This window comes from Diceros bicornis, chromosome 19 (genome assembly GCF_020826845.1).
Source record: "Diceros bicornis minor isolate mBicDic1 chromosome 19, mDicBic1.mat.cur, whole genome shotgun sequence".
NCBI lineage: Eukaryota > Metazoa > Chordata > Mammalia > Perissodactyla > Rhinocerotidae > Diceros > Diceros bicornis.
Window position 1 is genome coordinate 40,787,788 of NC_080758.1, and position 24,000 is coordinate 40,811,787.

The 24,000-nt window shown below is 40.7% G+C and overlaps 1 long non-coding RNA gene across 1 annotated transcript in view; it reads right to left on the reverse strand.

The window, feature by feature from the left end:
• Positions 1-3,479: 3,479 nt before the first annotated feature.
• Positions 3,480-24,000, reverse strand: part of LOC131418683 (uncharacterized) — a 29,849-nt gene continuing 9,328 nt past the window's right edge. Inside the window, exons 2-3 of the long non-coding RNA XR_009222958.1 lie at positions 9,212-9,375; positions 3,480-3,565 (exon numbers count right to left, since the gene is read on the reverse strand). This is a non-coding gene — a long non-coding RNA (uncharacterized LOC131418683). The remainder of the gene's footprint in view (positions 3,566-9,211; positions 9,376-24,000) is intronic.

Genomic DNA, 24,000 nt, shown 5'->3' on the forward strand with positions numbered 1-24,000 from the left:
AGCGATAAAGTAGGATAAAACATTTGTAACCTTTATATTTTTAAATGAGTTCATTTTATTGTTAGTTCCATTGAGTCCCACTAGGATTGAATTCCCAATCCTAGTGCCCCTGTGTACAGCAGAGCTGAACCCTGCCCAGCCTTTTTGCACCATCCTCTCATCTTCCGGCACTGTATCAGACAATGCTCCCTGCTATTCATAGGGTTTTCATGGTCAATTTTTTCTTTTTCTTTTTTTTTTTTGGTGAGAAAGATTGGCCCTGAGCTAACATCCATGCCCTTCTTCCTCTACTTTATATAGGATGCCACCACAGCATGGCTTGACAAGCAGTGCGTCGGTGTGCACCCAGGATCCGAACCTCCAAACCCTGGGCCGCCAAAGTGGAGCACGCACACTTAACTGCTGCGCCACCAGGCCGGTCCCCCCAATTTTTTTCTAAAGTGGGTGGCCAGGTTCTTCCTAATCTGTCTTAGTCTGGAAGCTTCACTGAAACCTGTCCACCGTGGGTGACCCTGCTGATATTTGAAATACCAATGGCGTAGCTTTCAACATCACACTAACATGAAGCCACAATATATGACAACTGACAGGTGGGTCTTGTGGTTCCCTGACCAGAAAATGAACTCCGGCCTCAGTGATGAGAGCACCAAATCTTAGCCACTGCATCACCAAATGAGTTAATATGTGTGATATATAAAGCTTCTTTAAATCTTTAAGAACTCAGGGGAATAATCAGCCAACAATATAAGTGAGCAATTCTCTCCCTTTCTCTCTCTCCCTCTCTCGCCTTTCTTCCCCCACACAAGTACACGTGCAATTTATGAAAAGATGTTCCACCTCACTTAAAAGACCAAGATAATTTTAATTGCCAGTTAAAATAGACAGAAGTCCTCTTCTATCTATTTATCTAAAATTTTAAGACTGATACTATCCGGTGTTAGTGCGGACTGGGACAGCAATCCCTCTTGTACGTTGTTGGAGGAATACAGATTTGCACAAATTGTTGAAGGGCAATTTGATGATCATCTATCAAAATTTTAGATGTACTTAACCTTTGACCCAGAAGATCCACTTTTAGGAGTCCACCTACAGTACTTCCATATGTGCACAAAGATATATATTCATGCAACACATATTTATCAAATGGTTTCTACAAGCCAGTCTCTGTTCAAAGAGGTTTATGGCAGCATTGCTTGTGTAGTAGGAAAAAAAAAGTGGAAACAACTTGAATTTCTATCAATATGGACTAGTTAAGTTATAGAAAATGCGAACTGTGTGATGATGCAACTATTTTTTTAAATATATTAAGATGGAAAGACGTTCAAAGCATATGGTTAACTAAAGAAAAATGCAAAATAATATTTTTATATGTGTCTCCATGTGGGTATATTTATTTATTTATATTTACATATACATACATATACTGTATGTATGGAAAAGGGTTAGAAGGTTATGTACCAAACTGTAAATGGAAGTGAGATTGGATTGAGTTGGGGGGTGAAATGCTTTTTATTTCATTTACATTAATAACTACAGAACATTTAGAATTGTTGAAAAAAATAGAGCAAGTGTCCTTTTACTTACATAAAAGGAAATCCCCAGAAGCCAAAAAACAAGGGAGAAATCCAGAGTGGGAAGCCATTGCTGAAGGTCCATCTCTCCTGAGGGCATTTACAGATAGCAAGAGTCTAAGATTTAGGTTTTTATAGCCCATAAGATGAGAAGCAGAAAAGCACAAATCACCTTCAGTAAGAACAGAAACAGTAGACGGCAGACTTTAATCTCATAGGCTTCAGATTTTGAAGTCATTGGATAAAGAATATAAAATAAATATGTTTTTAAAAATAAATGAAGGAGTAGAAAACATGAGCAAAGAATAAGGAAGTACCAAAAAATAATCTGGTAGACTTGAAAAATTAAATAAAAAATCTAGAAATACAAAATTAAGCATTGAAAAATATACAAACTAGATGGGTTAACATCACTTAGACACTGCTTAAGAAAGAATTAAGCAAACTGGAAGGTAGATATAAAGAAATTACCCAGAATGAGGATCAGAGAGACAGAGATGGAAAGTATGGGTGAGACGTTAATAGACATGGAAGATAGAATGATAGGGATAGAATGTCTAATATACATATCATTAGAATTCCAGGAACATAAAAGGATGAACTGAACAGGGGAGAGGAAATATTCTAAGATATAATGGCAAAGAATTATCCAGAATTGATGAAAAACAGAAACTCTCAGATTCAGGAATCTCATGAATCTCAAACTGGATAAAGAAAAAGAATCCAAACCCAGACACATTATACTGAAATTTCATAAGACCAAAGAAAAAAATATCTTAAAAGCAACCAGAGAGAGAATACCTACAAAGAAATGATTAGACTGAATGAAGATGTCTCAGTGTAACAATTGAAGGTAGAAGATGGTAAATAGTATTTTCAAATTACTGATAAAATATTTTCAAAGTACTGAAGAAACATCAACCTAAAATTGTTTACCCAGCTAAATAAGCATTCAAGAATGAGAATGTAATGAGGATATTTTCAGATAAACCAAAACTGAGAAAACTTACCATGAACCAAAACATTTATAAAAGATATACTTCAAGAGGAAAAAAATAGTTCTGGAAGAATTATTCAAGAAGAAATGGATGTTGACTTTGAGGTTCCCAAGTTCTGAGCTTAAGATTCTCATGACAGGTTTACAGAATTCTCTTTATCTCTACAGACTTAGTCTCTAACTCTCTGATATCTGTGCTATTTGCTTTTTATTGTAAAGGATTTGGCATATCACCAGTAACCACAGAATGCTCTACATTTGTAATAGGTCATCTTACTGCCTTTGTTATGTGACAGTGTGGCAGATTATTTTTGCAAAATGGCTGCAACAATATTGTCCACCTCACATGCTCTTCTTATGATGTGACTTTGATACTCCTCCCATCTAGAGATGTGTCTATGTTCTCTCCCCTTGAATGTGGGCTAGCTTGTGGCTATAGCAGAAGTGACTCCAGGTGACTTCTGAGGAAAGGTCACAAAAGCAATGCAACTTCTTGATGATTCTCTCTTGGAATGCTTGCTCTTGGATCCCAGCCACCATGCTTTTGGGAACCTCAAACAGCTACATGGGAAGACCATGTACAGTCATTGGTGGCTTAACGATGGGGTATATTCTGAGAAATGTCATTAGGCGATTGCATCATTGTGCATACATCATAGAGTATACTTACACAAACCTAGATGGTATAGCCTGGTACACACCAAGGCTATATGGTACTAATCTCATGGGACTACTGTCATATATGCAGTCTTTCATTGACCAAAATGTCGTTATGTGGCACATGACTGTATAGATGTTGGACCAACAGCCCCAGATAAGGTCCCAGCCACAGCCAGCACCTGTGGCCAGACATGTAAGTGAATGGGGCTTCAGAAGATTCCAGTCCCCAGCCATAAATTAACTTCCAGCCTTTGAGTCTTCCCAGCTTAGGCTGCATATATCAGGAGCAGAGACAAGCCGTCTGCACTTGCCCTTTCCAAATCTTGATCCACAGAACCTATAAGCATAATAAAATAGGTTTTGTTTTCCATCACTATGTTTACACTACTGTCAGTACTCGATCACAGGCTCCAACAATGGTGCCACAGTTTACCAGATCTGATACTGAGCGTATCCTGCCATGGCCCTAACTGTGAAAACCCACAGAAAGCCAGCCATGGCTGGGAGGATGACCTCATGGTTCTGGACAACTTCAATGCCTCCACTTTGCCCACCTTATCCTCACTGACCAGTCATCTCCCCTCTCTCTCTTTTGCACTCCCCCCACCCATAGGTAACTTGAGGCTTTTTTTTCCTTTATTTTTCTACCACTGACTTCGAGGGGTGGGAGGGAAAGTGTATTACAAGTAATAGTAACAGCTTATTACGTGGCAATAGTAACTGGAACAAATTTTGTTACTTGGAAGTAGGATGAATATCATAACAAAACAACAAAATAACATAGCAAAAGTAAACCATGTGGCATTGGCTTTGGGACTAGGTGAAGCAGCAAGAGTGGGAGGGATCCTAAAGGAGAATGTTAGCAGAAGTCTTAAAAGGCCTTTAGGAGGCTGCAGTGAGGGCTCAAAGGGAGCTAAGGAAGATGTTATTGGAAGCTGGAGAAGAGGGGTCCTTGTTACATAGTGCCAGAAAGTTTGGCCCAGGCTTTGAGGAGCAGACGCAAACAATCCCCAGTGTGCCCTGTCTGAATTCCTGACCCACAGAATCTATAAGCCTAATAAAACGGTTGTTGTTTTATGTCATTAAATGTGGAGTTGCTTTTTACACAGCAATATAAACTGGAACAAGCAGGAATAAAAGGAAAGATGTTAAGGTTTAAAAAATGCATAGATGGGCTCCCTTCCATTTCTTGGACAATGCTGTTACCTGCTGCGTTGCTAGAATTTAGCTACTTGTAACAATCACCTCCCGAAGCTGTTCTGCACACCTTTTCTTGGACACCCACCCAGACATCACCCTTGCCATCCTCTAGTAGCTTAAGTCAAAGCAAGAAAATTCCATCTAACCTTCCTTCAGACCTAATTTTTCAAACTTCCAACCTGCATTGGGTGCAGAAGCTCTCAGGTCCTACTGAGATATTAAGAAAGAACAGTTATCTATCTAATCAAAATGTTAACTATGAAAGAAAGGTCTCTACTAGTAAATCTTCTTCAGGAAAAATCTGGTTACCTCCATCTCCCTATTCCTCCCTCTCCCAAAGCAAAAGCCAGCTGAGGAATTGCTTGCCTTATCTCAAGTGTTAATGTCTGCTGCATCTTGATCCTTGTGCCCTAGATAAGCCCCCTCTGTCTTGGTTCTCTGGGAGCTTCCCTCCATTTGCTATTCCTGGAAAACACTATTACTTTAACAGATGTGTCAGAAACATAGTGTCATACGGGTAGTGAAGTGTATTCATTTCCAACAGCTGTGTAACAAATTACCACAAATGTAGCTGATTAAAACAACACAAATTTAATATCTCACAGTTTCTGTCAGTCAGGTGTGTAGGCCTCTGCTCAGGTCTCACAAGGCTGCAGTCAAGGTGTTAGTCAACGTGCAATCTGATGCCCAGATTCGTCTCCAAGCTCATTTCAGTGGTTGGCCAAATTCAGTTCCTTGCAGCTATGGAACTCACAGCAGTTTTCATCTTATTAAAGGTCAGCAAGACCACAAGGTCAAGCCTCTCTGACTTTTCTACCTTCTAAAGGACCCACCTGATTAGGTCAGAGCCCCCAGGGTGATCTCCCTTTTGATTAACACAAAACCAATGACTAGTAACCAACTTTTAGGAATGATATCCTGTCATTTTCACAGTTCCTGCCCACACTCAAAGGGAAAGGATAGTGCTGGGCGTGTACACCAGGGGGTGGAAATCTTGGGGGTAATCTTAGAATTTTGCCTACCATGTGGATGAAAGAAAGTTTCAGTGATACATGGACTGCAACAACCTTGCAAACAAACCTGTGGTAGACAGTGGTCGTTTGACCTGCCCAGCGTGGATTCCTCGTTATTCTGGTAAGGGCACCCCGCTTCACTTCAGGGTACTATTCCTCCCCCATTGTATCCAGTGTTAGGGGGACAGCCAGTCACGATGCTCCACCTTTGCCTGGCCAAGGGGTGGACAAGTGACGCAAGCTAAGCCAAAGGTGCTGCTTGCCTAGAATTTGAATCTTGACTGGAATAACAGGAAGTGTGAAAGCGGTTAGTACCTGTCCAGCCAATGCTGCTTGATTCCCTCTTGCTACCCCAATGCTTGTCTTTTTCTGAACCTGCTTCTTTAATTTTTCTTTCAATTATATAATCTACTACCTATCCTTCCTGGAAATTCCTTTTTTCTTCCATAATTTTTAAAACTTTGAGCAAGATAAATAAACCAGAGGGGCCAGCCCAGTGGCGTAGTGGTTAGGTTCACGCCCTCCACTTCCGCCGCCTGGGGTTTGCAGGTTCGGATCCTGGGCGTGGACCAACACACCGCTTGTCAAGCCATGTGGCGGCATCCCATATAAAAGTAGAGGAAGATGGGCATGGATGTTGGCTGAGGGCCAATCTTCCTCAGCAAAAAGAGGAGGATTGGCATTGGATGTTAGCTCAGGGCTGGTCTTCCTTACAAAAAATAAAAAAGATAAGTAAACCAGAGATTACTGGGCTCCCATTTAAAGCCCTGATGACAATAAACACATTGTCCTCTGAGTGCTGACAAAAACTGGCAACGTTTTAGGAGGCCCAGTCGCCATCTTTGTTTTCACTCTTGTTGTCTGTCTATCTGTCCATCTGTCTGTCTGCCAAGGATCTGGCTAGCTATGTCATCATCCCTCATTCATAGGGCAACATAAATGTGTTTCCTGAGCAGCAAACTGTCCTACCTGTTTGTGGTTGTTTAATTTAGCACCTTTCTCTGCATTTACCTACCTTTTTATTTTAGTATGTAATAGTACCTCCCTCTCTCATAAGCTTGTTGTGAAGATTAAATGAGACTTGCTGAACCAAACGAGTGTCAGCTTCTCAACTGCCTTTGTCTGACCACTCTATTTTATTTTTTTCAGCTTTATTGTGGTATACTTAATATACAAAAAGTTGCACATATGTATTTATTTATTTATTTATTTTGTGAGGAAGATCAGCCCTGAGCTAACATCCGATGCCAATCCTCCTCTTTTTGCTGAGAAAGACTGGCCCTGGGCTAACATCCGTGCCCATCTTCCTCTACTTTATTATATGGGACGCTGCCACAGCATGGCTTGACAAGTGGTCCATCGGTGCGCGCCCAGGATCTGAGCTGGCGAACCCTCGGGCCGCCACAGCGGAGCACACGCACTTAACTGCTGCGCCACTGGGCCAGCCCCTGCACATATTTAATGTATACATTTTGATGAGTTTGGACATATGCATACATCTGTGTTACCATCCCCACAATCAAGGTAATAAACATATCCATCGTCTCCAAAAGATTTCTTATGTCCTTTTTTTTTTAGTAGTAAGAACACTTAACAAGAGATCAACATTTTCAACAAGTTTTTAAGTGCACAACATCGTGTAGTTAACTATAGGCCCTATGTTGTATAGCAGATTTCTAGAACTTACTCATTTTGTGTAACTGTAACATATTCGTTGAACAACAACTCTCCATTCCCCCCTCTCCCCAGCCCCTGGAAACCACCATTCTATTCTCTGATTCTATGAGTTTAACTATTTTAACACCTCATGTAAGTAGAATCATGCAGTATTTGTCTTTCTGTGACTGGCTTATTTCATTTAACATAATGTCCTCTAGGTTCATCCATGTTTTCGCAAAAGGCAGGAATTCCTTCCTTTTTTAAGGGCTGAATAATGTTCTCTTGTATGTATATACCATATTTTCTTCATCCATTCATCTGTCGATGGATGTTTGGGTTGTTACCATATCTTGGTTAATTGTGAATAATGCTGCAAAGAACATAGGATTGCAGCTATCTCTTTGAGATCCTGATTTCCATTCTTTGGATAAATACCCAGGAATGAGATTGCTGGATCATCACATCCCCCTTCTAATCCTCTCCGGTCCCCTCCCTGCTTTATCTCTGTCAGTAGCACATAGCCCCAGCTAACCCTCTGAAATTTTTCCCTATTTATTTTGATTATTGACCATCTTCCCTGCAAGGTCAGCTCCACGAGGACAGAGGATTTTTTAAAAAACATTTTATTGATGTTAAACATAAAGTACAGATTGATGGGGCTGGCCTGGTGGCATAGTGGTTAAGTTCGTGCACTCTGCTTCGGTGGCCCAGGGTTTGCAGGTTTGGACCCTGGGCATGGACATACGCACCGTTTATCAAGCCATGCTGTGGCAGGCATCCCACGCATAAATAAAACAGAGGGAGATGGGCATAGATGTTAGCCCAGGGCCAATCTTCCTCAGCAAAAAGAGGAGGATTGGCAACAGATGTTAGCTCAGGGCTAATCTTCCTCACACACACACACAAAAGTACAGATTGATGACTGTACAAAATGAACATGCTGTGTAACCACTCAGACCAAGTAAAAGAAGTCGTGACCTCTCCCCAGGGTAATCCTGACTTCTAACATTAGACATCCATTTTGTCTGTCTTTGAACTTTATGTAAAGGGAATTTATAGTATGAACCCTATTATGTCCATCAAGATCACGCTTTGAGATTAGTCCATATGGTATGTTTATTCTCATTGCTCTGTGGTGTTTCATTGTGTGAATATTTATTTATCTATTTCATTGTTTTTTTTTTTGGATGAGGAAGATTGGCCCTGAACTAACATCTGTTGCCAATCTTCCTCTTTTTGCCTGAGGAAGATTGGCCCTGAGCTAACATCCTTGCCAATCTTCCTTTATTTTTGTATATGGGATGCCGCCTCAGCGTGGCTTGACGAGTGGTGCATAGGTCCATGCCTGGGATCGGAACCTGTGAACCCTGGGCCGCTGAAGCAGAGCACGTGAACTTAACCACTATGCCACCGCCACTGGGCCAGCCCCTATCTATTTCATTGTTGATGGACATTTGGGTGCTTTCCAGTTTGGGGCTTGTTATGGGTTGAATTGTGTCCCCCAAAAAGATACGTTGAAATACTAACTGCTGGTTCCTGTGAATGTGGCCTTATTTGGAAATGGGATCTTTGCAGATGCAATCAAGTTAAAATGAGGTCATTGGGGTGGGACATTAATCCAATATGACTGGTGTCCTTTTAAGAAGAAGGAAATTTGGACACAGACAGACACATAAAAAGAGAATCTACGTGATCACAGGAGCAGAGACTGGAGTCTCATGGTCCAAGCCAAGGAAGGCTAAGGATTGAAGGACACTACCAGAAGCAAGGAAGGATCCTACCCAGAGTCTTAGAGTGAGCATGGCCCTGCTAACACCTTGATTTTGAACTTCTAGCCTCTAGAACTATAAGATATTAGATTTCTCTTGTTTTAAACCACCCAGTTTGTAATTCTTTATTATGGCAGTCCTAGGAAACTAATACAGGGTTATTACAAATAGTACTTCTATGACCATTCTAGTACCTTTCTTTTGCTATACTCAGGCACATATTCTTTACAATCAGTTCTAGGGTGGACTGGGCTCGGCTGAGCAGTTTTTACTTGGGGTCTCTCATGAAGGTGTAGTTATATGGCAGCAGGGCTAGAGTCACTTGAAGGTTTCTTCACTCACATGTCTGATGCCTGGGCTGGCATAGCTGGAACAGCTGGGCAATAGCTGGGAATCTCTGTCTCTCCATGCAGCCTCTCCATGTGACTTGGGCTTCCTCACAGCATGAAGGTCACAGTGTAGTTGGACTTCTTATGTGGCAGCTGACTTCCCCCAGCATGAGCATTCTAAGAAAAAGGAAATAGACACTGCCAGTCCTCTTAAATTAGGCCCAGAACAAGCAGAGTGCCACTTACACCATAGGAAGGCCAGTCAAAGGCCGGATAAGATTTAAAGGAGTATGACACTCTCTCCACCTGTGGATGGGTGGAATGACACATGTCGGTAGAGAGGGAAAGAATTGGTGGTGGCACTCTTGAAGACAAACTGCCACACTCAGTAAGAGTTCAATGGTTGCATGTGACCAAGACTCCCTTTAACTAAGTTAACCAAAAAATTAAATTTGTCAAAAGGACGGGATAGCTCACATAGGCAATGGGAAAACTCCTAGGAAAGATAGGAAGCAGAGAAGTTCTAGCTACCTAGCAAGTACTAAAGGACAAGCTTTCCAGGTACAACCACAGGATGAATCAACTTCATCTATTTCTGGTACCTGTGTCTACTCTGTTAAGATTCAAATTTCAGGGTGAAAAAATTTTATGACATAAATTGGGTCATGTGTTCACACTTTGTCCACGAGAGGGCAAGATCCTTGAACTTATAATCTCACTAAAACTGTATAAAATGGGGAAAGGAAATTGAAGAACTTTTCCAAGGGCAGGGGACATGGATGCTAGGCTGCACAAACAACAGATGCTCATTGTCCAGGATACTTTGAGTGTAACTTTGCCTAAAATAAGAGGACCAGTCAGAGTCTTCCCGTTCCCTATAATTTTCTTTTCTTAATATCTGCTTATGCTATATTGTCTATTTCTGCGAATTCAATGCAGTTTTAGCAACTTTAAAGCATATCATTTGTTTGGAATTACTAACATTTTATATAGTTTAAAACCAATAACATTTCTCCATCCTTTACCATCTCTACAAGGAGAGTGTAGTTGATAGTACTATTTGGAAAAAAATTAGGTTATTTAGTATCTATTCCAATGTCTCTCTTAAGTGTGAAGATGACATTGAAGGAAAGAAACTTGTATTTTAAGCCATATATTTTTTTTTTTTTTACTTCTTATTATGGAAGTTTTCAAAGATATACAAAAGTAAAGAGGATAGTATAATAGAATTCCATATTCCAATCACCAATTCATCTGTAGTTTATCTGGGTTTATTCTGGCTGCTCACACTTTGTTAGCAGATGCCTCTGGTGTCCCTACTACATCCTCTTGGCTGCCTCTGGTTTCATCTCTGGCAGGCAGTTCCAGCTTGCACTGTCAGCTTCCTTTTCTTTCTGCTTCCTGGCCCAGGGCCATTTCCAAAGCCGCAGTGTCTTGCTCAGCCTTAATGCTCAAGCACGGCCTGGAAGTGCTTGGGTATTAACATCCCCCAGGGTCAACCCTTGACCAAAGAAAGGTTTAAATGCTCCAGTCTTCTATCCTTCAGGCCATTTCTGAAAGGCATCCTGTGAACTTCTCTGAGTTCTCAGGGTACTAAGTCCTGGGTTGCCTACAGCAGCAACTGATGAAGCATCCTTACATTGGTTTCTCCTTCATTCCTGCATTATTCTTCATAGTCCCTCATTTCTGCTTCTTACAGCCACCTCCCAAAAAACTTCCTGCACCTAAGGTCTATCTCACGGTCTGTATTCAGGGTAACGCAAACTAAGACTGGCATCCTTCATCCAGTCGTATCTTTTGGTTACCATCAAAGTCTAATATTCATTTCCATGAAGCTTATTTTGCAGACAGGACCCAAGATATTTTTCAAGATGCTGGCCAATGTGTCTAACTTTTGTAGAGAAGTTAGGAGCAGCATAATTCTGCTTTTCTACAAAAATTAAGAGTAGCATTCTCTTCCTTCTTGCTTAACTAAAAAGGAGGAAGGAAGGAAGGAAGGAAGGAAGGAAGGAAGGAAGGAAGGAAGGAAGGAAGGGAGGAAGGAAGGAGAGAAGGAAGGAGGGAGGGAGGGAATGAAGGAGAGAAGGAAGGAAAGGAAGGGAAGAGGATGACCTGTTCTTTCTGACAGTTTTTACTACAGAATTAAAGTGTGCTTTAGAAGCTGAACGTAAATAACTTCACCCACCTGATCTGAACTCTGAGCTTTATCTCCAAATCTCAGACTAGGGCCTCCTAACTCACGAGTACCCTTAGGATGTGTTAGCAAGTGAATTGGCTGTCAGCACCTTGAGACCTGGGAACACACCCACACCCTAGGAAAGCTGGGCCTAAGGATTAGAGGACAGCACTATTGCAGCCTAGTGTCTCTAATGGGAAACAGATGCTCTCAGCTGTCGCCTGCCATCAGCCTGCTCACTTGACTGTTTTCAGCCCTGGCTGCTTCTGGACCAATCCAGCTGTATAAACACACTTATCCACAAGCTGACTGTGGGGGCAGCCAAGAGATCTGTCTTCTTCTCTGTTAGGAGAGACTGCCTGTGTTGAATCCAGGCTTAACTCATTAGAATGACAATTAAACGAAGGTGGATTTTGTTCTTTTCCTTTTCTTTGTAATTTTGAGCCTCTATTTTCTTTGCTACTAGGATGACTGGGTGGTATTAACTGATGCTTAATCTGTTGAGAGTTCAGAGCAAAGGGAATCTGTTTGAAATAAGAATGCTTTCAAGAGAGATGGAAAGCCAGTGTGGAAGATCAGAATGCTTGAGTTCTAGATGTAACCACACGTCCTTGGGAATCTCACTTAACTTCTTTGGGCCTCATTTTCCTTTATCTGTTAAATGAAGGAGTTAAACTAGCTAATCTCTAAAGAACTTTCCCGTTACTAACATTTGAAATAATTTGTCATTTTCATGGCTTTTTTACATATTCTTTCATTCAACAAACATTTTCTGAGCATCTATTATGTACATAGCAATCTAATCAGCACTTATGAAATATTAGCACTAGAAGATTCCTTAGAGAGCCCAGGCTGTAGTAGGCATCTGTTTTCTCTTCTCTTTCCATCATTCCTTATATTTTTCCCCAGTGACAATGTCCATTGGACTCTGGGGACTGAGCCCCACTCCTATTTTATATGGCTTTGCTGGGTCTTCAGTCACAGTGCCCTGGCAGCCTGGCCCAAGTCTGAGGGTGTGATCCAGGCCCAGCTAATCACACACCACTCCCGGGCTGTAAGTCTAGGCTTATGATTCATTCCAGGCCCATCCAAATTCTTCCCTGGAATCTTAAATTATGGAATTTTGGAGAGAGGGTCCTCTTTTACATGTGGGGTTACTAAATTGGAAAGAGGTACAATCTGTGGCCATTCCCTTTCCCCGTCGTGTGGAGAAAGTCCATCTGAAGTTGGAAAAACTAAGCCAACACATGAAGAGAAGCAGAGGCAAGAGATGGGGAATAATTTCAAATGGCCTGGTTTGAAGCGCCCTCCCTCCCAGTTATGTGTGCCAATCAATCACTCTCTTTCTCTGTCATAGCTAGTTTGAGATGGCTTTCCATCATTTCCAACCTAATACACAGTCAAACTAACTTTATTAATATAAGGAAACTAATTCTCACAGTGCTTAGGATTTGTCCAAGATGACATGGCCAATGAGTAGCAGAGCTGGGACCTACTCGTAGATCTCCTAACTTCCAAATCAGTTCTTGTATTTTTTATGTTTTTTCTGACTTAGTATAATGAGAATTTTCAAACATACAGAAAACTTCAAAAATAAAACAAAAGCACCTGTATATCTACCACCTAGATTCTACCATTTACACTTAACTGTACTTGCTTTATCACATATCTAGCCATTTCTCTATCCACGCATAAACCTATCTAATTTTTTAAAATGAATTTCAAAGTAAGTTGCAACCAATTCTCTTTCTGTTGTGCTGTGCCTCAGCCTTTATAGGTGTGGTGGTGTGTTGGATAAAGCTTAGATGGGCTTGTTCACATGCATGGATGGGGGCCCCTCATGATAAAGGATGGAACCAGGAATGGGAAAGGAAGGGGGCTGGACCGTGAGTCCAAGGCCTCCATAAATGAGAGTGGTGAGCCTAGAGGGGACCCAGAGCAAATAGGGAAAAACGTAAGTGGACGAGATAACTTTGTTAGTGATGAGTGTTATGAAGAAAATAAAGTAGAGTAATGACCTAGCGCATGCCTGTGTGTCAGGGAAAATAGTATTAGATCAGCTTTAGGAATGCCTCCTAGAGGTGACTTTTGGATTACACCGCGGTAAAGAAGGGAACCAACCATGTCAAGATCCAGAGCAACAAGATTCAGGCAGAATGAAGAGCAAGTACAAAGGCCCCAGAGTGCTCTAGCAACAGAAGGAAGCTTGGCAAAGTATCCTTCATCTCCTCCTCCTCATCATCATCAACAACATCTTCATTATGACTGGAAGTACATGTGCTATATTTAATAATTGCAATTTCTAGGTGAGCTATTACGTCCTGTTTGTAACTCCGTTGGCCAAACAGTATCTCAGTGACCCTGCCAGTCACTTTCCAGACAAGGATAAGCAGCTCCCAGAGTAGTTTTGACACACAGAAGCCCCATTGCCTACAGAAACAAGCTGGTCCTAAACAGGAACATTTTGGTCTTTCACAATTTTGCTGGTTCAAAGAACAGGCTCAAATTACATCCCGACCAACTCATGGTTTCTTGTGCTGCTCTTTTAACATAGTAATTGGCCGGCCCTTGGCCAAAAAAATTGTTAGTTTATCTTGTGTAAATGGCTTAAATATGTGTTTTAACATTAAAATGATCCAAAACCAACACTTTGTATTGCTTTCAAGTGCCTTTTTGACCTGATCTTAGTGGAAACCAGATTAACATAAAGCTTTATAAGTGAAATGTCTTAATCTTCCAAGGGACCATTCTGCCCTCACTGGTTTCAGGATCATGAGGAGATGGGCCTCTTCAATTTCTTTTATTTTCAGTAATCTTTTCTTTGATTGTTGAGGTATTTGTTCAGAAATGAGCCAGAGAACGTATGCTTCAAGTTTTATTTTTATGGTTTTATAACCATGCCATGAATACTGTCCAAAACATCAATATTAAATCTAATTAATACCATAACTGATCAGGAGGATGTTTGGATCCAGCGTGTGGTCAACTGCATTTTTCTAGTCCTATATACAAGTATAGTAGAATTGGACTAGAAAAGTCCAAAATATCCCTAGAAACAACAAATGGAATTTTTTAAATGCAGAAATTATATATACCATGGTCATTAAATTTCCAGATTTACCACTGAAAAACTTTATTTCCTGAGAGCGAAGCCATATTTATTAAGACAAATGTGTTTCAAGTACAGGAGTGTCTCTCAGAATTTGCAAAATGTGAATGGTTGCACACACAAACATGAACACATTGTCACCTTACAGCAATATTTCTGCAATGGTAGAGCTGGAGGAAGCTGTGGTGAATGCTGTTGGGGCTCCGCTTAGATATCCTCGGATCTCTCTGACCATTTCTGGGCCCCTCCCTTGGCTTCTGTATTTTTGTTTTTAATAGCCAGCACCCCTTGACTCTCTTCAGAGGCCATCCCTTGGGCTTCTGAGGCCCCTTTGCCCACTTTGCCCAGTGCCCAGGGGTTCACCTCCCCCTGGGGTGGCCTTTGACCAACAAGTGACTGGTATCAGAACATAAAAGCCCATCTCCCTTGCCTCAAGAAAGTACAAACTCTGAGGTATAATTTTGACGCTGGAGCCTCCCCGGGGGAAGGCTGGGGCTCAACCCAAAATCACTCCTTTGCTTTGCTTCTTAGCCATCCTGTCTTCCTCACGCTTTTACCTGTTTCTCTTGGAAGTCCTCTCTTAACATATTACTTGCACTCAAATCCTTGTCTCAGGGCCTGCTTCTGAAGAACCCCATGTAAAACCTGAGAAGAAGTTCACCTGATCCAATCCACTCATCTTGTAAATGATTAACCCAATCTATTAATCCGTAAATATTTATTGAAGGCCTACTATTTGCTGGGCATGGTTTAGGCATGGAGAAGTGGATCTCTAGGTAAGTGGAAATGACAGAGTCCTCTGACCCAGGGCCCACGTTATCTTCCGTCAGGGCCAGTGTGAAAGTCCAGAGGAGGGTGATACCAATGACAAATGCATGAATTCCTTCTCACATTTCAGTGTTCATTCACACGTTATTAACCAACACTCGTGGAAGCTAGGAGAGGGAGAAACCTAAAGAAAATCAATTGGAAAGTTATGTAAATCATCTATACCAAAGGAAAGTAAGCCAGTAGAATAATATCCATAGATTTACTCAAGTCCAAGAGCATTCACTGAGAAACTCTGAAACATTATTATTTGATTATTAATATAATTTCCTTCTAGTCTCTATTACTTATCCCTAACATTTACAAATATAAAACATAATGACAGATAGGAAATTGTAGGAAGTGGTCTTATTTTTCCTAAGAGATCCTAAATACTCCTATGGGAAGCTGCACCTCTAAGCAAAAGAACCTCTAATCCCACTTTACTTGTTAATTATCCATCCAAGAAATATTTATTGAGTTTCAGCCATGGATACTTCCTAGTTTCTAATCAGTAGTGTTCTTTTTTTGCATAGCCCCTGGGTGCTCAACACTTTGAATTGCCAGTGAGAAACTGAATTGCCTGTGAGAAACAGAGGCTGTCTGGGCTGGTCCTGTTTTTTTCTAGAACCCATTTCTAAACAAACAAAGAGAAAAACTATTGTGATTTAGATACCATCTATGGTAGGCAGAATAATGGCCTCCCCAAAGAGTCTATGTACCAATCTGGAACCTTTGAATATGTTATTGTACAAGGCAAATAAGGGGAATTAAAATTGCAGTTGGAATTAAGGTTGCTAATCAGCTGATTTTAAAATAAGGAGATTATCCTAGATCCCCCAGGTGGCATGATGTAATCAGAGGACCCTTAAATGTGGAAGAAAGAATCAGAAGCATCAGTGTCAGAGTAATGCTATGTGAGAAAGACTTGAATGGTCATTGCTGGCTTTGAAGATGGAAGGGGGACCGTGAGCCAAAGAAAGTGAGCAGCCCCCAGAAGCTAGAAAAGGTGAAAAAGAAAAAGAGCTTCCAGCAGGGAACATAGCCCTGCTGACACCTGATTTTAGCCCAGTGAGACTCATTTCTTAGTACAAAACTGCAAGATTATAAATTTGTGTTGTTTGAAGCTACTAAGTTTGCGGTAATTTGTTACAGCAAGAATAGGAAACTGATATGCCATCTGCTTTCCAGGTTCATTGCTGCTTCTGAAGAAACCGCCAAACTTTCTCGTGTGCCAGAGTCATAATTCATTTGTTATTTACTCAGTTTGGACTCCCATGACCTGTATTTGAAATGTCCTGCCATTCTTTTGGCTGTCACCAGGGTCTTCTGTATTTTTCCCGACCCTCAGTAGACTGAATTCAGACTGCAGTCATGTTTCAAGTGCCATCACTTTCTTCTCCCCTCAGTACAAAACCAACACGAGCAGCAGTGAATATTTTCAAGCTTAGAATTGTTAGTTCCCTTTGCAATTTGCAGTTTGGGATCTCCAGCCTCTTTTTCTGCTTCCCCTTCCATTTTTATATTCTGTTCAATTTGAGATTTGGGAGATATGATGTTCTGTGATGATAGCAATAAAAAATGAAATCCATATGAGTTTATCACAACTGGAGGAAAATTGCCAGCTCCTCCAGACAAGATACATTAAGAACAAAGACACAGAGTTGATGACATTAGTATCACTGAGACCCCAAATAACTCCACATGCATTTACTCACACATTAATTTATTAATTTATTCATTCAATTGAAAATTAACTAATATTTATTGAGTGCCAACTATGTGCCAGGAACTGCTCTATGAGCTGGGGATTCATCCATGACAAAGCTCTCTCTCCTTGTGAAACTTTTATTCTGGTGCAGTGAGGCAGGCAGTAAACTAGATAGGTAAGATGTTAAATGCAATGAGAAAAAAAAGAGCAGGATATGTAAGATGGAGTAGGGGTGCTGCAATTTAAATAGGGTGGGTAAGGTAAACTTCACTTTAAAAAGTGACATTTATGAATAGACCTAAAGAAGTTGAGGGACCCAGCCATTTCAGACAAAGGAAGCAACCAGTTCAATGAGTATAATGCAAGAGCAAGCCTGGAGGATTCAGGAGCAGCAAGGTCAGTGTAGCTGGAGCCGGAGCAAGGGCAGAGAGAGTTAGGGGATGAGGCAGAGGCAACTGAGGGGGAGGACTTTGACTTTGAATGAAGTAGGGAGCTATGAATCTGCATCCAATTACAATGTGTGAGTTTTTTCCCCACACCAAGCAATTGTCTGACACCAGCTGGATGTCCTACAGTTCAACTCAATTCTGACACTATCTACTAGAGGTAGTGTCAGGTCCCACAGGTTAAGGGCTCAGTCCAACAAGGCTGCTCCCCGCTTCAGATGCCAATTACAAGTCTAGCTTGTCACCTGTGCTTCTGACTCACTGGCTATAAATCAAAGGTTCCAACAACCCCCCCCTTAGGTTCAATTAATTTGCTACAGTGGTTCACAGAACTCAGAGAAACATTTTACTTACTAGATTACTGGTTTATTATAAAAGGATATAACTCAGGAACAGCCAGATAGAAGAGATGCATAGGACAAGGTATAGAGAAAGGACGAGGAGCTTCCACGCCCTCTCTGAGCACACCACTCTCCCAAATCTGTAAGAGTTCACCAGCTCAAAAGCTCTCCAAACCCTGTCCTTTTGGATTTTTATGAAGGCCGCTTTACATACACATGATTGATTAAATCACTGGCCATTGGTGATTGAACTCAATCTCCAGCTCCTCTTCCCTCTAGTGAGGTTGGGGAATGTGACTAAAAGTTCCAACCATCTAATCGCGTGGTTGATTCCCTTGGCAATCAGGTCTCATCCTTAGATGCTTTCAAAAGTTCCCTCATTAACATAAAAAAAGGCATCTTTACTGCTCTCATCACTTGGAAAATTCCAAGCGTTCTAGGCGCTTTATGCTAGGAACAGGATGAAGACCAAATACATATTTCTTATTATAGGGCAAAATATCACCAGAGCCACTACATGGCTTTAAGACCAAGACTGACATGATCTTATTATGTTTTAGATGGATTCTTCTAGTTCCTGAGAACTGACTGTAGTGGAGCAATGGAAGAGCAGAGATACTATTCATGAGGCAATGTTAGTAGTCTAGGTGGGGGATCACGGCAGCTGGGGCCAGGGTGGTGGCACTGGATGTGGTAAGAAGTAGTCAGATTCTGGTCATATTTTGAAGGTTAGAGCCAACAGGATTTCGTGTTAGACTGCATGTGTGTTATGGGAGAAAGAAAAGGATGGATTTTCAATCATTTAAATGTGGAAGACTATGGAAGAAAGACTCGGTAGGGTAAGGGAAAATCAGAAGGTCAAGTTGGGATATGTTAACTTTCACATATCTAATAGATATCCAGGTGTTTCTATCAGCTTGGCAGTGGGATATAAGAGTCTAGAGTTCAGGGCACATTCCTGGGTTGAAAATATATATTTGAGAGTCATAAACATATAGTTCATATTTGAAGTCATGAGAATAAAAATGAGATCACCTAAGGTAGATGTACAAGAGAAGTGGTCAGAAACTGAGCTCTATGGCATTCAGAATTAAGAGGCCCAGGAAGATGAAGAAGAACCCACAAAGAAGGCTGAGAAAGAGGAGTCGGTGCGGTAGGTGGAAAACCAGTAGAGTGCGAGAACCTGAAAGCCAAGTGAGGAAGTGTTCCCAGGAAGAGGGAGTGCTCAGGTAAGTTGCAGACTGGGAATTGTCCATTAAATTTAGCAGCATGGAGGTCATTGATTAACCTTGACCAGAGCAGTTTCTTGGAGTGCTCATGGCAAAGTCTAATTTGAGTAAGTTTAAAGGAGACTGGGATGAAAACGTAGACAGTTCTTTTGAGGAGTTTTGTTTATCAAAACCAAAGTGAAGCAAAGAATGAAGCTATAGCAAGAGAAGTGAAGGTCAAGAGAATGGTTGTTTTACAATGGGAAAAATAACAGCATGAATAGTGCGCTAATGGGAATGATCCAATGGAGAGGGAGAAATTGATGATGTCGGAGCAGAGGGAAGAACTGTTGGAACTATGTTCTTGAAGAGGCCAAAGGCGATGGTACAGGGCAGTGGTTCCCAAGAATTTAGTGTGAGTCAGAATCTCCTAGAGGGCCTGTAAAAACACAGATTGCTGGGCCTCACCCTCAGAGTTTCTGATTCCATGGTTCCAGGATGGAACCTGAGAATTTGCATTTCTTAGTTCCCAGGTAATGCTGATGCTGCTGGTTTGGGGACCACACTTTGGGAACCACTGGTATATCAGGAAGGTTATTGACTCTAAATAAGAGTTCACTGATTAATCTGTAGTAACAGATTCATTCATTAAAGTAGTTACATAGGAGGGTTTATTTAGGAAAGATGTAGTCAAGAAGACGAAACAGCTAACGTAGCCAGTCTCTGTCTCAGGCTATATAGGTTACCAAGAGCCTGGCAGTGCTTCCGAGGAGAAGTCACTCAGGATAAGTCTAAGTTTGCAGGCACACTACCTTCACTTCCATACTAGTCGGGCCATTTTTCTGATGTCCAAGCCAAGTAGAAACGCTTGGTTCAAATAATCACTCCCTTTACATGATTGGAAGGCCTCAGCGGCCTCCTGGCTGAGCTTCTGCAGCATTCTTGGGAGTCCCAGGTGCATCACGTCCCCGGCCTACTCTTTCCAGTGCGTGTTCCATAACATCTCAAAAGAGCCTAACTAAATGTGATGGTGTTGTTTTGCCGGCCAGCATTTGGAATCATGACCAGCTGGGGGCCAAGCCAAAAAGTTCGAGAAGCCTAAGTATTTTATTTTTTTTTTGTTCTTATTGCAATGTTCATCACTTGCCAGAAACGGCCACTGGCAATCAATCTTTCCATAAAGTTTTTTCCTTTTTTCTCTTTGAGGCAATGAGTATAGCAATATATAGGCAGAACGTAACAGCAGCAGCTTTCCTCTGTATAGCTGTCTGGACTTTAGAAACCTTTTCGTATCCAATTTATTATGCCTATTTTATACATGAAGAAACTGAGGCTTACAGAGAGGAAGCCAGGAATCTAAATCTTTGAATCTTAATTTTGTTTTTTTTACATATAGAACTGCATAAGTTTAAGGTGCACAGCACAATGCCTTGACTTACATATGTTGTGAAATGATTACCACAACAAGTCTAGTTAACATCCATCATTTCACATAGATATAAAAGAAAAAAAATTTTTTTCCTTGTGATGAGAACTTGCAGGATTTACTCTCTTAGCAACTTTCAAATATACCACACAGCAGTGTTAACTATAGTCATCATGCTGTGTATTACATTCCCAGAACTTATTTATCTTATAACTGGAAGTTTGTATATTTTGACCACCTTCATCCAATTCCCCCACTCCTCACTCCCTGCCTCCAGTAACCACAAATATGATCTCTTTTTCTATAAGTTTGTTTTGTATTTTTTTTAGTTTCCAAATATAAGTGAGATCATACAGTATTTGTCTTTCTCTGTCTGACATTTTCACTTAGCATAACGCCCTCAAGATCTATTCATGTCATTGCAAATGGTAAGATTTCCTTCTTTTTTATGGCTGAATAGTATTCCATTGTGTTTGTGTGTGTGTATGAGTATATGTGTCTATGTATATATACCAAATATATACCAAATTTCTTTATACATTCATCTGTTGTTGGACACAGATTGTTTTCATGTCTTGGCCATTGTAAAAAAAAATGCTGTAATGAACACGGGAGTGCAGATATCTCTTCAACGTGGTGATTTTGTTTCCTTTGAAAACCAGAAATTAGAATTGCTAGATCATATAGTAGTTCTATATTTAATTTTTTGAGGAAGCTTTTTATAAAAACATCATCATTTGTATCATTCCCTTGAGGCCCGATGCTGATTTCTAACCTGGTTCCGCCCCTTGCTTAAGTCAAAGCCCCGCTTATGAAGGCATGCCAGACTCTTTGTGTTGAAAAATCTGATCTTTTCTAGAAATACAATGCTAATGTAGGTATAGAGAAAGAAAGATTTTTCCAAAATTATGAAAACTGATTTTATGATTAACTCATTTTGGTGTAAGTTGGTATAGTTTCATAGAAATATTAATGTACAGTTTTCAGGCAGAAAAAAAGCTCCCATGGCTCCAGAGATTTTAGAGCTTTAGAAATAAATTTACAAGGCTTTTGTGTTCTCAAATGACTGTTTTTCAGGTGAGCTATTTGTGCCAGTCGGGAATTTTGGTTGCAAACAACAAAAATGAATATGACTAACTGAAGCAGAAGAGAAATTAGTCAGTTGTTCACAGAATTGATAGGAAGGCTAAAAAACGAGCAACAACCAAAGGAAGCTAGGCTTGCAAAATTGCAACCAAAATCTTACTGCAGGAAGCGTCTTGTTATGATGTCCCTCTCACTCTGCCACCACCAAAGAAATTAATTCTAATCTGTCCCTTCTTATCTGCATCACTTGCTCCAGATTCAAGGTTCTGGGAGGAGGACAGCATCTGATTGGCTGAGTCAGCCAATCATACATTATCATACATAGTCATACATGACTGTTTTATTGCTATTGGGAAGGGGAATGGCTAGGGGGACTTGCCCCCCACCAAAATTCACACAATGACAAATTTTAGAGGTAAAGCTGTAGAATGTGTTCATTACTGGGAAAACAAGCCCCTGTATCAATCAGCTATTATTGAAATAATGCTGTGTAACAAGGGTTATAAAAATGAAAATTTATTTTTCACAATCATTGATGTGCAAGTTGGCTGGGGATGTTCTGCTTCAGATTGTGAGTTGACTGGTCTTGGCTCCAAACTGCGGGTCAGATTCAGGACTGCTCCACACATCCCTCATTCTAGAAACAGCAGCTTCCTAGAACATGCTCATGGAGATGGCAAAAGCATGAGAGTCCAAGCCAAATGACACAAGCACATCTAAAACCTCTGCTTGTATGATATTTGTTAACATTCCATTGGCCAAAGCAAGTCACATGGCCAAGCTCAAAGACAATGGGATGGGGTGTATACTCTGTCCCTTCTGCTGGGAGGCACTGGAAAGTCACAAGGCAAAAGACATCAATATATAAACACTATTAGAAGCAGTGAAGGATGGGGAGCAAAAATGCAATCAACCCAGGCCCTCTAGGGTATAAAAAAAAAGGATTACCAACAAGGTTGATAAGTGGTACTTTGATTTAAGCAAGGTTGGACATCAGCATTGGCCCTCAAGGGAAATTATACAAATGATAATGTTTTTGTAAGGTTACACTAAACCCTGGATGGAACCTGAAGTTGGAGTTGGAGGGTCCAGAGAGCCTCAATGGGAGGAAAGCTTTTAACACTTATTGGCTGTCACTTTTTTCTATTCCCAACATTTTGTTCCCTAGAATCATGCAAAATGAAATTCTATAGATGATGGCAAAGAAGACTGTGGTCATGGACTGGAGAAGAAGTAAGGAGACAAGAGAAGAAGAGAAAGGAAGAAGAGGGAGAACAAAGGATATAGAAGAGGAAAGTTTAGGGAATTTGTTGTCAGAAGATAGAAAAAAGGTAAAATCAGAGATGATCATATTTAACATAGGGTGGCCCACCTCTGAGGTAGAAGTTCAAGTAGAGGCATCACATGCAGAACTTTAACCTCTCTCCTCCTGAATGCCCTGAGGTGCCATCCCCTCTACCCCAGTCAACGCCCCTTTCTAGGACAGAAAGTCCTCCAAACCTGTTTCCAAATTAAGGTTTTTGATTGAGCTCACCTCTTAGAATTTGGTCCTGGCCTCCTTTTCCAATTGCAGAATATGAATCAGAATCATAGTTAATGATTCTGAAAAATAAAACTTAAGATATTTCTTTGTATTTGGAGAAAGGAAAAAGTACGCTGCACAGTGATTTTCTGATACATTTCAGAGTAATCTTCAAATTAACTCAGAGGGAAAGTAATTAGATTTCCTTTGAAAGAGAGGAGAATATCTTCCACATTGCAAAAAAAAAAAAAGATCAATAGATTCCAGGGCCAGGAGCTACTACAAATGTTCCCGTTTTTGAAAAGAATTTGTTCTGACCTCACTTCTAAGGGACTCAGCATATGTGTCTTGGGCTTATTTTCCATTTGCTAATTAAAAGTTCCTTGTCATCAGTATTTATTGCTATTATTATTGGTGAGTGAATCATCCTCTTTTTCCACCAAATCTATTTTCCAGGCTCACCCATTCTAAATGCTGGCTTCCAACTCACTCACGGGTGCCAAAACAGCCCACTCAGATGAGCCTCCTCTGCATTTCTCTGTCAAATCCTTTCGCTCTCCAATCTGAACTGAAAGTCTTATTTGAACCATTGCCTGCTTTCAAAATTTTCTGGATTGATGTCTATCTTACTCTCAAATCAAAACATTTTTTGCATTCTTCCAAGCCCAGGTCAGAGACCTCAATAAGGCATCATAAAAGAAATAGATTTGCCTTCAGCTTGGCATCTTCCAGGGTAGAGCGGTGAATTCCGAGTCTTGCAAATCCATGGATTTCCAGGCAGTTTTGTAGACTCACTTGCTCTCTGTATTCATGAAATGTCATGGCAATGGAAATTCTAACCAATGCATTAACAAAGTGCCACTCCAATCCTGTTCTTTATTTTTTTAATTAAAAAAAATTTTAACTTTTCATTTTGAAATAATTTCCAACTTTCAAAAACACTTCAAAAATATTATAAAGGTGCTTGTAT